Source organism: Uranotaenia lowii, chromosome 1 (genome assembly GCF_029784155.1).
Source record: "Uranotaenia lowii strain MFRU-FL chromosome 1, ASM2978415v1, whole genome shotgun sequence".
NCBI classification, from domain to species: domain Eukaryota; kingdom Metazoa; phylum Arthropoda; class Insecta; order Diptera; family Culicidae; genus Uranotaenia; species Uranotaenia lowii.
In genome coordinates this window covers 19763840-19775950 of record NC_073691.1, presented here as the reverse complement: position 1 = coordinate 19775950, position 12111 = coordinate 19763840, and the positions used below count along the sequence as shown (strand labels likewise).

At 38.4% G+C, this 12111-nt stretch overlaps 1 long non-coding RNA gene across 1 annotated transcript in view; it reads left to right on the top strand.

Annotated features, from left to right (window-relative positions):
- LOC129745467 (uncharacterized) overlaps positions 1 to 12111 on the top strand; it is a 136418-nt gene that overhangs the window by 49823 nt on the left and 74484 nt on the right. The window lies entirely within an intron of this gene.

The window sequence follows — 12111 nt, the reverse complement described above, 5'->3', positions numbered from 1 at the left end:
CGGTAGAAAGACGGATTGGCACAGGGAGCACAGATTTTTAAGGCTGCTGCTACGAAAAAAAAAAGTTTTTGATTCGGCCACTGGAAAAATGCGGAATGGCTTTGGAAGCGCAGATTTTTAAGGCTGTTGCTGATTGTTTATTTTGGCTTGGTTTTCCGGTGGAAAAAGACGAAATAGCTAAAAAAGCGCAGATTTTTAAGGCTGCTGCTGATTGTTTGTTATGATTTGGCCTTCGTGGGATGGCGGAATGGCTTTGGAAACGCAGATTTTTAGGACTGTTGCGACTGATTGTTTGCTATGATTTGGCCATCCGATGACGGAATTGGCTTAGGAAGAGCAGATTTTTAAGGCTGCTGCTGCTGATTGTTTGTTATGATTTTGCTTTCCGGTGGAAAAAGACAGAAAGGCTTTAGAAGAACAGATTTTTGCTGTTTGTTTGTTTTGGCTTGGCTTTCCGGTGGAAAAAGACGGAATGGCTTTGGAAGCGCAGATTTTCAGGCAGCTTCTGCTGATTGTTTACTTTGATTTGGCTTTGCGGTGGAAAAAGATTGGCTTAGAAAGTGCAGATATGCAAGTATTTGTGAATCGCTGCCTGCGGAATATCAACCGCGTTTGGTTGCCTGGCACATGCTGCAGACATAAAAACGGGATTTGCAGAGAGGCGCTTGTGTGGAATGCAGAAGGACATCGAATGCAAGGCAGGCCGAGAAGCTCATGGCTGCGTATAGGGAAGAATGACCCTGGAAGTTAAACTCCCTTGAAAAAAAAAATCATGGCTGCGTAGTCTAGCCGTGGTCTAGGTGTGGGGCTCGAATGAATGTATGGGTTTTGTATACATCCATTCGTGCCCCACGCATTAACTTCACTTGGCTGACAGCAAGTGAAGACGCTGCCTCCGGATTATTTTGGTCCTATGCATAGGAAAATCGGCGCCGGACCCTTAGGAAACTAGGAAAGTTGTTATTCGAAGGAATACTGCCGTCATAAGTTATAAGATAGTTTGAGAGGCCAAATTTAGAAGCGGAGCTAAAAAGAAACAACAAATAGTACAGAGCAACGAAAGCGAACCAGCCAAGGTTATCAGTTCAATTTTCAGGGTTGATTTATACATATATTTACTTCAAAAGAAAAGTTAATCGGTGCAGCCTTTAGTATAGAATTAAACACATTTTCGCTAGATGCCCTCTATAAAAGTCTTTACAGTGTCATCCGGTACCAGTTTTTCAGTTTTTTTTTCATTTACTTAACATGTGTTTAACTGTCTTCTTGCTCTTCCGAAGTCCCCACTTCATTATTGCCCAGTACTGTTCCGAGGGGCGCAGCTCCGGACAGTTTGGCGGACACTTTTAGAATAGTGACATAATGCCAAATCTGGCCAAAATAGGCGCTTGTCGGCAAAAGGCGCTTGTCGAGGCACTCAGATTTGTAGATCTCGCCATTTACTGTGCTCTTAATCACGAAAGGCTCACTCCTCAGTTCGAAAGAGCAGATGGCCTGCCAAACTCGAACTTGCTCTTGCCGGTGAAAAACTGCAACCCTGAAATTTGCCTAAAATCGGCTTTTATATACGTTCCGTCGTCCATCACACAGCAGCCATATTTTGTCAGCATCTTCCCATAGAGCTTTCGTTCCCGAGTGTTAGCCGTCGGTTGTTGCCGCTCATATCGGTTAGGGAAGTTCTGTACCTTGTAGGTATGTAGTCTGGCTCTCTTCTTTGCATTCTGGACGTAGTTCTGCGACATGCCGATTTTTTTAGCCAAATCACGGCTTGAGACGTTGAGGTTTGCGTTAATCATTCGCTTCACCTTTCCCTTCCGTCTTTTTGTTCTCCGGCCCCGGTTTTGTTCCAGCTCCTTTGCCGTGGTCCAACGTCAACCGCTCCTGGAACCGCTTCAACACTCTAGAGACGATTGAATGGTGAATGTTCAACATTTTTCACAACTGCCGGTGCGACAAGTCAGGAAATTCCAGGTGTTTGGAAAGAATTCGTTCACTCGACTCCATTTTCGTTGAATCGAAAAACACGACCTCGAGTTTGACAGCATGTAAACAATACACATCAATGAGAAAGTGTGCAAAATTTGGTTGATTTTTACCCAATGGTAAACAAGTTATGCCCTTTAGGTCGACGATAACTGCTTCAACTGACAAAAATTCATCTTTAAAAACACTTTTTGATCCCTAACCTCGTCGGGTTTTTGACGCTCCTGAATTGTCCGGGAACTTCAGAGGCTGGAGCAAATCGGTCACTTCTGAAACATTAAGGCAATCTGAAATTTGTTTATCTATTGATTCCCAAATAAATTTTAGTTAAGGTTTTCCTTTTCTGTTGCACCTTTTAGGTGCTAGGTAATTTTTCCATCCTAAATACGTTGCTCAGAAACCCTTCGACCACCTCTGTGAGGGCCACTTCTCCAGAAGATCAAAATCAGTTCAGCTCCAAAAGAGCCATTTACGGGCAAGCGTTCGTTAGTTTATAGGTGCAGGTACATAGCGCAGACAAAGGGGCCAGTGGCCATATCACCGAGATGCCATCTGCGGAAGGTGGACAATTAAAACGGTTGAGCTGCTGAAACCAGATAGGGTCAAATTATAATAATAGTTATAATGACAATAATAATTTCATTATAGAGCATCGTCAGCTTACCTGACGTTCTTCTGGCCGTAAGGTCGTTCGCTGGATGCAACACAGGTCTGAAACAATGGCCGCGCGACGTTTGAAGCAAACCAACCGAGGTTTTGTCAACCCCGGCTTTTGGGCTCTTGTAAACAAATCGAAAACGGATGTTGATTCAGCCAACTGAACCGTCGTAATTGAACTTGACAGTTCTCTCAGATTAACGAATTCTCGAAATCGACTCTCTACTAACTTTAACTCTACCGTACCAATAATAAACAGCCGCCTTCGATCGCAGGAAACGGTCAATTTTTCATCCGACAAACGACGACGCGACGTTTGAACTCGTTCGGCGTCGTCATAATTTCTTGTCACTGTCTCGTGTGGAAAGGTTTTAATTGCCGAAAATGATGCTTTTTGACACGCTCCAAGGATTCCGATACCGAACTGGAGATTAACCGGCTCTAGGTGGTTGTTTGATGAGAGGAAAAAAATGCTCAAATGATAAAAACCTAAAAAGCAGGACAATTTTTCACAGTTACGATTGCCGCCGCAAGATCTATGATGATTTTTGTTTTTATTATTATTTTTCGTCCAATCGAAAAAAATGGCAACCAAAAGCCTTCTCCAACAAACGCGAGTACGAGTAAATACGTATTTATATAAAGATGTTCCATCAAGTGTGACGAGTTGACGACTGTCTGATATGATGGAAAAAGTTTGCAAAATTAAGTCAACAATCGGTGCAAAGCAGCGATGGCAGTCGGCAGTTTTTCTGTGTTTTTTTTATCGTCAATTGCGGAGGTGGACACACGCGAAAAAATAAAACCGGGCGCGGTCGTAAATCAAAAACAAATCAAGACAGTTTACGGTCCGCAAACAACTTTATCCACGATTTCCGAACCAATTAGTGTGTGGTAGGGTAGAGTGCCGTTTTTAATGCCGTGCGAGACAGAGATAGGAACATGGACCAAGTGACTCTACCGACTCAACTCTATGGCAACCACACAAATAAATAAAGCGAGCCGATGAAACGGTTCAGAGATTTTTGATTTTTTTTCCTATGGCCACACCGGACTGCATTTTGTACCCATTGTGCGTGCTCTTAAATACGAACAAGGGGACACTTTTAGCTAATAAAATTCATATTTAAATGGTTTTTGATGAGCCCAAATTGCCGTTTGTTTAAATTTGGCCTAACGATCATCCGTGAGGGTCGCTAGTTTTGGTTACAGAAGCCGAGAGAAATAGATAGAGACCGACAAATTGGCCTCGGATAATGAGCGATTACTTAGAGACAAAATTAGTTAGGTAGATGCCGCTCATTCCCGCGGTCAGAAAGCGTGAACTAGTCGTCAAGTTTTGACAACTTTTTCGGTTGCTAGTGATGGTTGGGACAGGACAAATTTGATGAGGAGAAATTGTAGGATAAGATCGCTACTAGCTAAAAAGCTTTTAATGAATGGGTAAAATGAGCAGCAATGAACCTCGAAGCACTTCCCTTGTTGTGTTTAGAATTTAAGTACATATTCTATCCTAACGCTGAATGCAGTTTAAAAATTTTTAATTTGTGTCAAATTCGGCAACTAAAATTGGTAACATAGAGCAGTTATTTAAAAAAAAATGTTTTTGTTTATTTTTCGTAGAGTATCAGTGCTAATTAGTTTTGTTCGTTTTCTGATTTGGTCCTTGATTCAAGTTTTGATAAGTACCGAAGTCAGGATCAGTTGATACAACTTTCAATGCAAGTTCTGCTATGTTAGTATTATCCTACCCAAGAGTCGCAGTATGCGATTCGATCAAGCTCGAAGGACCAAATGCTGGCTTACAAGCTAACGCATCGATAAGCGTCATCCTAATGTTGACGTTGGAATCCTAAAGTGGTTTCTACCGTCTACCGTGTTGTTTGGGTCCGGATCGGGCCAATACCTTGTTCCTGGTGTTCCTAGCGTTCCGTCCCTTGTCTTCGAAACCAGGTCGTTGACCTCAAGCAAACCGTTCGTAAGTCCCCAAGTGTTTTTAATCAGCAATCTTTAACCCACTTCGATCACGAGGAGATCTCATGCACAGGTAGAAAGTAACACGTGAAATTCTACTTTGAACGTATAATTAAACTTGTCTTTTAACTTAAACTTAGATTTTGGACTTAGAACTCAATTCTATGGTAAGCAAAGTTTCGACGGCAGGACATTCCACGAAGTGCTGTGGTCTCGAGTGTGGCAGATCAACTGGTCGATCGTATGCGGGATCAATTGTGTCTGGATCGGACTCGGATGTTGCGATGTTTTCACACAATGGATCACTCTCTAATCAGCAGTAATCTCAGCATCCGTGATCACCTATTGTTCTAGGTAGGAATAGATTCACCTAATCTCAACGAGATTGGTTAAGGGTTACATCATCCGTAGAGCGAATTCTCCGTAGATGTTCACTCAGCAATTTTGTTCATGTCCGGCTCATCCTTATACTTCTACAGACAGTGGTTCCTAAACTAAACAAATGTGAAATTCCTAAATTTCGCTGAAGAAACGAATCATTCCAAATTACATTTATTTCCGTAAATATCAAAGGCTGGTAATAACTAGCGGTGGTAAATAACCGAAAGTTTCACAGTTTTTCGGTGAGAATTTTGGGCATTTCGATAAAATTTATTGGTATTTCGGTGATTTTTATAGGTTTTTCGGTAAAATCTTCGGTTATCCGGTGAATAATAACGGTATTTCGGTAAAAATTACTCATATTTCGCTAATTATTACAGTTATTTCGGTATTAATAACAAATTTTTCGGTAATAGTGTAGCATCTTGAACCTTCAAGATCCGTGGTTAAACTAATATCTAATGATCTTAAGATGATATGAGATAAACAGTATACAAATACTTGACTACTTAGATGCTACATTCCCTCCCTTTTTCCATTCTTAAATTTTCAATTATTTGATTGTACTTCCAATGGCCTATCATTTTGATGAGTCTATGTCACCTCCACTAGATTTGATGAGGTTCCACTGCAAAGTTGTACCCTGTTTTTTTATGGGATTGAATGCATTTAACTCAGATAATGCCCGATCCTATGTCAATCGCATTCTTCCTCGATTCAAATGGTGTCAAAAGGCACTTTAATGCCACGCACGCGACATATCCTCGAGAACCACTTAGCAGAAGGCCTAGTCTTAGCTTTGTAGTTGTTGGACGAATTTAGATACCATACCATACTATCTCATTTCATTTTTAGTATATTCTCTTGAGTTAGGCTTTACACTCGACTGCATGGTAAATGAAATTACCATACTTCGGGCAGCTAGAAGCTCCCACAATTCGAGTACCATGTACTGATTAGCCTCCAGCCAAGGATTTATTTTCGACTGCATGGAAAAATCGCATGTTTCCACACTTTGGGCAACTTTTCCAAGATTTCCCCGTTTTACCGGGTCTCGGAAACTGTTCCCACAATTCAAGAACCCTGCACTGTGTCTGAGGCACCTTCAGCCAGGATTTATTCTCGACTGCATGGAACATCATATGTTTACACACTTTGGGCAATTGTTCCAAAAACTCCCGTTTTACCGGGTCTCGGAAACAGTTCCCACATCTCGAAAACCATGTGCTGTGTCTGATGTATTTTCGTAGCTTTACTGTATAGGCATACAAACTACGCACAACAACCGGCACCTCTAGCCTTTTTCCATTTTTTGACTGCATAGTGACATTTGTCACCATACTTTGGGTAGTTGCATCGAAATTTACCCGTTTTACCGGGCTCCCACATTTCGAACGTCGTCAGGCTGTGTCTGAGGCACTTCCGAGTTCCGTAGCTTTACAGTTATGCTTAACTCACTACGTACTTAATCGACACGAAAAATGGAAATGAAGTTTCAAAATAAGATTTTTATCCTCGTGAACCTTCAAGATCCGTGGTTAAACTAATAATGATCTTAAGATGACATAAGATTAACAGTATACAAATACTTGACTACTTAGAGCAAGTTTACTGGTGTTGGGAAAAAGTGGTAGAAATTTTGACACTTACGGCACATTTTGAAAGTTTTGCCATGCAAAAACATGTTCAAGATCTGTGGCCTTCTAGTTTTTTTACAACACGTGTTGTATTTTCGCATGCTTTGATGCGAAAATAGCAATATTTCTATCACATACGGCTGAAATAGAAACAGTGTTGTAAAAAAATACAACGCCCCAAGATCTTGAAATCATTTTTGCATGGTAAAATTTTCAAAATGTCAAAATTTCTACCACTTTTTCCCAACACCAGTGAACTTACTCTTAAAGCTTAGTTCTTTTAGAAATGGGACAGTTACGAATGCCTGTATCTAAAAAACTATTTGTTTGAACGAAATACTTTCTATGAAGAAAAAGAAGGTAATGTTATGATCTTTCATGAAAAAATTTGAAAAAAAATATTTACCGTTTTTTGTTAAAGAAATTTCTACTTAATTCTTGGTATCACCCATTGGCCGGCGCACACTTTTTTCAGTCATGGTATTGATCAGTTTCTCCAACTTATACTTCGTAAAATCTATATTTTAGGTGGCTTCACCCTCCTTCTTCAATTTGTGATACTTTCTGGTCCAACACTTCTCTTGAAACTGGAAATTGGAAGCATTTTAGTGGATACAGTTGTTTCGAAATGAACAAATTTGATTATTTTTGACCACATTTTTGAACGTTTTTTTTTCGGTACCGGTTTCATAGCTTAAGAGCTTTGGAACTATCAAAAAATGGTTGTTTGAGGTTGGATTTCAATTAGTCATCACTAGGCAACACTTTCAGCTTATCGGAGAAATTTGTTTTGGACATTTCAGCGATCTACCCTTAGTTTTTCGTTTATTGAAAATTAAAAAAGCTGCTATAAGACTTGACTTCCTTGATGATCCTTAACCGTTGTTGCCGATCATGTGCTTCTCTCCAATGCTTGATTTGAACTTTGTGGACATTATTGACAGTGTTTGCATACTTATCCACCACAAAAACTCAGTAATTCTTTGAATAATCAACGGTTTTGTCAGCTATCAATTTGATATTGACGCATTTTCAAGGAAACTGTGCAAAATTATTTTTTTCTTTTTCTCTTGCATCGTACATATCTCAAAAACGCGTAAATTTTAAAATTTGAAAAAAATAGGTCGAATAGTACTTTTTACAGGCAACAAAATGTTGTCAAAAATTTGGACCTCCGATAACTAGTTAACGAGCTATTAGCAAATGAAAGTGTCCCATTTCTAAAAGAACTAAGCTTTAGATGCTACAAATAGTAAAAGGTTTTTCGATCAAATCTGTTGGATGTTCGGTATATATTACAGAGCATTGAGTTGTTCGGTTGAACTTCACCGGACTTTCGGTAATAAATATAGGTGTTCCGGTAAACACTACCGGATTGTTCGGTAATGCAACGAGCTGCCACATTGACAACTACCATTATCTTGACATATGATTTCAGTCTAGTTACGGTAATTTTTTACCGAAAAGGTCGTCGGTAATTTTCCAGTTCGGTAATTTTCGATGGCGCTCTACAACGCTCATGCCGATCAAGGTTGCTGATCTTCGATCAGAATGATTTTTCCGCCGATCCTAGCCACCAACGATTTAGCTCCTTAACAAAGAAAGTCTGTTTTCATTAGAAACGAAGATTTTCAGCATCGAACGGCGTATACCTAGTTTGTTTTTCTTCCCCTCACTAGTGATCAGTTATTTTCTGAGTTACTATCGACAACCATCAAACAATCATCATTCGCCCTTGATGAAAAAAATGCGCAAAAACGACGTCGAATCATTCGACGTCTTCTAGACTCGCTGACGATCATGCATCGAAACGAATGCTTTATGAAGAAAAACGATTTAATTCTAGGAACTCAAGAGGTGCCCTAAAACCAAATCTACAGTACCGTTCATTATTGTATACACTCAGAAAAATACTATTATACATGCTATAAGATTCTCTTATGGAAGTGGTGCCATAAGAAAAATCATTGAAATTCATAAGATTATCTTATGACGCGAATGAATTCTGCAGATGAACACCTACTTCAATGAGAGGTTGTTGCTTTTCATAAGAGGGTCTTATAAAACAGGATATGTCACGTTTGATGAGAAAAATTCAAAACAATTGATGTTAAAAATTTATTTTATTGTTTGACTTATATGTTTGGAATTACAAACATTATGGTCATCATTAGCAGCACATCAATACCCGGTTCCAAAGAATTTTATCGGCCGCATACGGTCCTTTCACCTTGGGTTTTCCCGGTCAACGTGCTGAAAAGTAAACAAAAAACAAATTAAAGTTTTCAAATATATTTAACGATCACAAAAAATAAACTTCAATTCCAACTTACCATTTAGAACAATAAAACAATTTTTTATTTGTCTTCATTTACATGACTTTTCCTAGGGCCAATTATGGCCCAACTTGGCTAAAATTAATAGTTCTACAACTTCGTTTGACGATTGAAAAATGACTGATGGAATGGATGGTTCATTATTTTTCCACAATGCCGATTCTTCTATTTTTCATAAGAACTTCGTATGAAAATTGAAAGACTTTCATAAGACTTTTATGAAAAATTAGTTTGGACGCAAAAAAGGGGTTCATAAGACGTATCTTATGAAAATTATAATAAGAATTTGCCTGAGTGTAGAAATTGGTACACTGAACCCAAATTCACTCTTAAAATACACATGATTTTTCACTTAAAAACAAGGATCCAGTGATTTTCTTCCATTCAAGTGCGACATATACATTTCACTTGGCAGTCACTTAAATTTCAAGTGAATTCATCTACATTCACTTCAGTCGTCACTTGAATTTGAAGTGAGAAAAAATATTCACTTCCCCATCACTTGAATTTCAAGTGAATGTCAGGCAAATTCTAACTCAAATTCTGCTCAAAATGGCAAATTCTAACGAGCAGCGTTTAAAGCTTATGCTGGATTTGGATTTTCCCAATTCTTTAATAGGCGATTTTGGCGGTAGTTTGTGTTAAACGTGATGCAAGAAAAAGTTATTTTAAGGTCATGATAACCAGCTTGTGCGTTGAACAGGACAGATTTTCGGGTTTGCAGCAGGGAAGATTTAGAAGTCGCACTATCCGCAGAAACCGATCTGCCTTGGGATTACGATGGAATTTTCCTTTCGCCATAAATTTATGGCGAAAGCGTAATGTAAGTATTTGAAATCGTAGTGCTGTTCTATAAATGTTCTTTTATTTAAAAACGCGAGAGATAATTAACTAGAAACTTACTTAGAAACTCAGATAAATTTCACTCGAACGTCATAGTGTAATTCACTTGACCGGTCACTTAAGTGAATTCACTTGACCCATCACTTAAAATTCAAATGAAATTACGTATGGCGAGAATTTACTATAGATGTCACTTATTTTTTAAGTGAAAATTATTTTGGGTGTAGCTCGCGCTGTGCCATTTTGACTTTGAACTTCCATAACTTTTTTCTCTGATGATATTTTTTCATCGAATTTTCTGCGTAAGATAGATCAACTATCACAGTATCATATTACAAAATTTGAGCTTTCTGAAGATTGTGTGGCCAGAGATAGAGTAAAATCAGACTTTTTGGACTTTAACCATTCAAACTGCAATATCTCAGAAACTACGCAACAATTTATATTGAAAATTTGCAGAGTGATTGTCGAAATATAAAGTTAACATGTCTGAAGTTTTTGAAAAGTTCAATTGATGAGATCAAAAGTTACGCGAAGTACAATATTTCAGGCATGAACCTAATAATGCGATTTCTATAGAATTTTGGACGAATGTTTCCATAGGAAAATCATATTTTATGTTCACAACCTGTAAATCTGTTTCAATCAAAAACTGATATCAAATTTTTTGAGATTCCTGTTTCAAAACACTAATGAATCATTTATTCATTTTATTTTTTTCATCATTGCTTCTGTCAGACATTATTTGACTGATTTGTGGATGGAAAAGATGTTGTTCTCATAAATCGTCCAAAATTCTAAAGAAATCGCATTTTTAGGTTCATGCCTGAAAAATTGAACTTCGCGTAACTTTTGATTCCACCGATAGAACTTTTCAAAAACTTCAGACATGCTACCTTTGAAGCTAGGCAATGTCGACACTAGAGTACACTGCTATCGGATAAAAGATTTCCGATCATGGTAGCCTTCCGTTTTTTCCATATCACCATGGTCTCCAACGCAATTCAAAATAAACATAAACAACGTACCTTCGTGTTCGGAAATTTTCCTTTGATCTGAAGAGAAAGTTTTGAATGCCTTTGTAGCCTTTTTCCGACATTGATAACTTTTGCTTCCGGAATCGGTTGGATGGAAGAAAAGCCACATGAGCTATTCCTTAACGGTTGTGTAGTTAAAGTGACACTTCATACGCATTTCGGTGCAGGTTTTTTATCGGCCAATTGATCAGTCCAGTGAAATCGAAACAATTCGAAAGCCTGTGTAGTGAATTCCAAATTACCCTGGGAATTTGGCAATATCTGGAAACTTAAACTCGCTCAAAATTACTGTTCATACCTTTGATGAACATGGAGATGATGAAATTTAAGCTGTGAATTTACTCAAAAGAACTTAACCGATAGCTGCAAGGCTGGACCGAAGATAACCGGTGTTGAAGCAAAACCCAAGAGTGATTGTCGCTTTTTTATCATAGATTTTAATAAAATATATGTTGAATTAAATAAGTATTCTTTATTTCGTAGCTATTCTCATTTGTATATAATCTCATTTTGTTTTCACAATTGATATTGAATTGATGTTTATAATGGGTATGAAAGTCTATTCTGGAGAGAATGAATATTATATCAGTAACAAATATAAGAATCTGAAATTGAATAAGCTAGAACCAGGGTTACTGATAATCGCTTCGTTTGCTTCAAAATTTCCAATCGTTACGACGCAACCACAGTTACGACGCTGTTAAGCATTGACTCCCGAACGAATCAAAACATACAACATAAGAACGCCGTCTTAGTGAACCATGTACTATGAATTTTCGTTCTGTTTGTGTTGCCTAGCGTTCATTGTTGATTTTCTCCTTCCGATTTTTAGTCATTGTTTACTCCAGCAATCATTCACTTCGCTACTGAATGAATTCGATTGCGAGTTGATTCGGCGCGAGTTGATGACGATGCTGTTGATTCATGCCCAAAATCAGACCTTTTAGGAAGAATGCTACTAGGGATCAATTCCTGGGATAAAGACTAAGACCGATATTTAATAAAATAATTAACACACCTTGAGAGGAAAATAAGGCAATTTTTGCATAAATTTGGTTTTTGGGCATCTCTTGTATTCCAAGAATTAATTCGCTTTCCTTCCTTCAGCGAGTCGAGTAGATGTCGAAGAATTCGACGCCGTCTACGCGCAATGTTTTCATTAGAAGCGAATGATGATTGTTTGATGGTTACCGATAGTAACTCAGGAAATAACGGATCACTAAAGAGGGGAAGAAAAACAAACTAGGTTTGCGTCGTTCGATG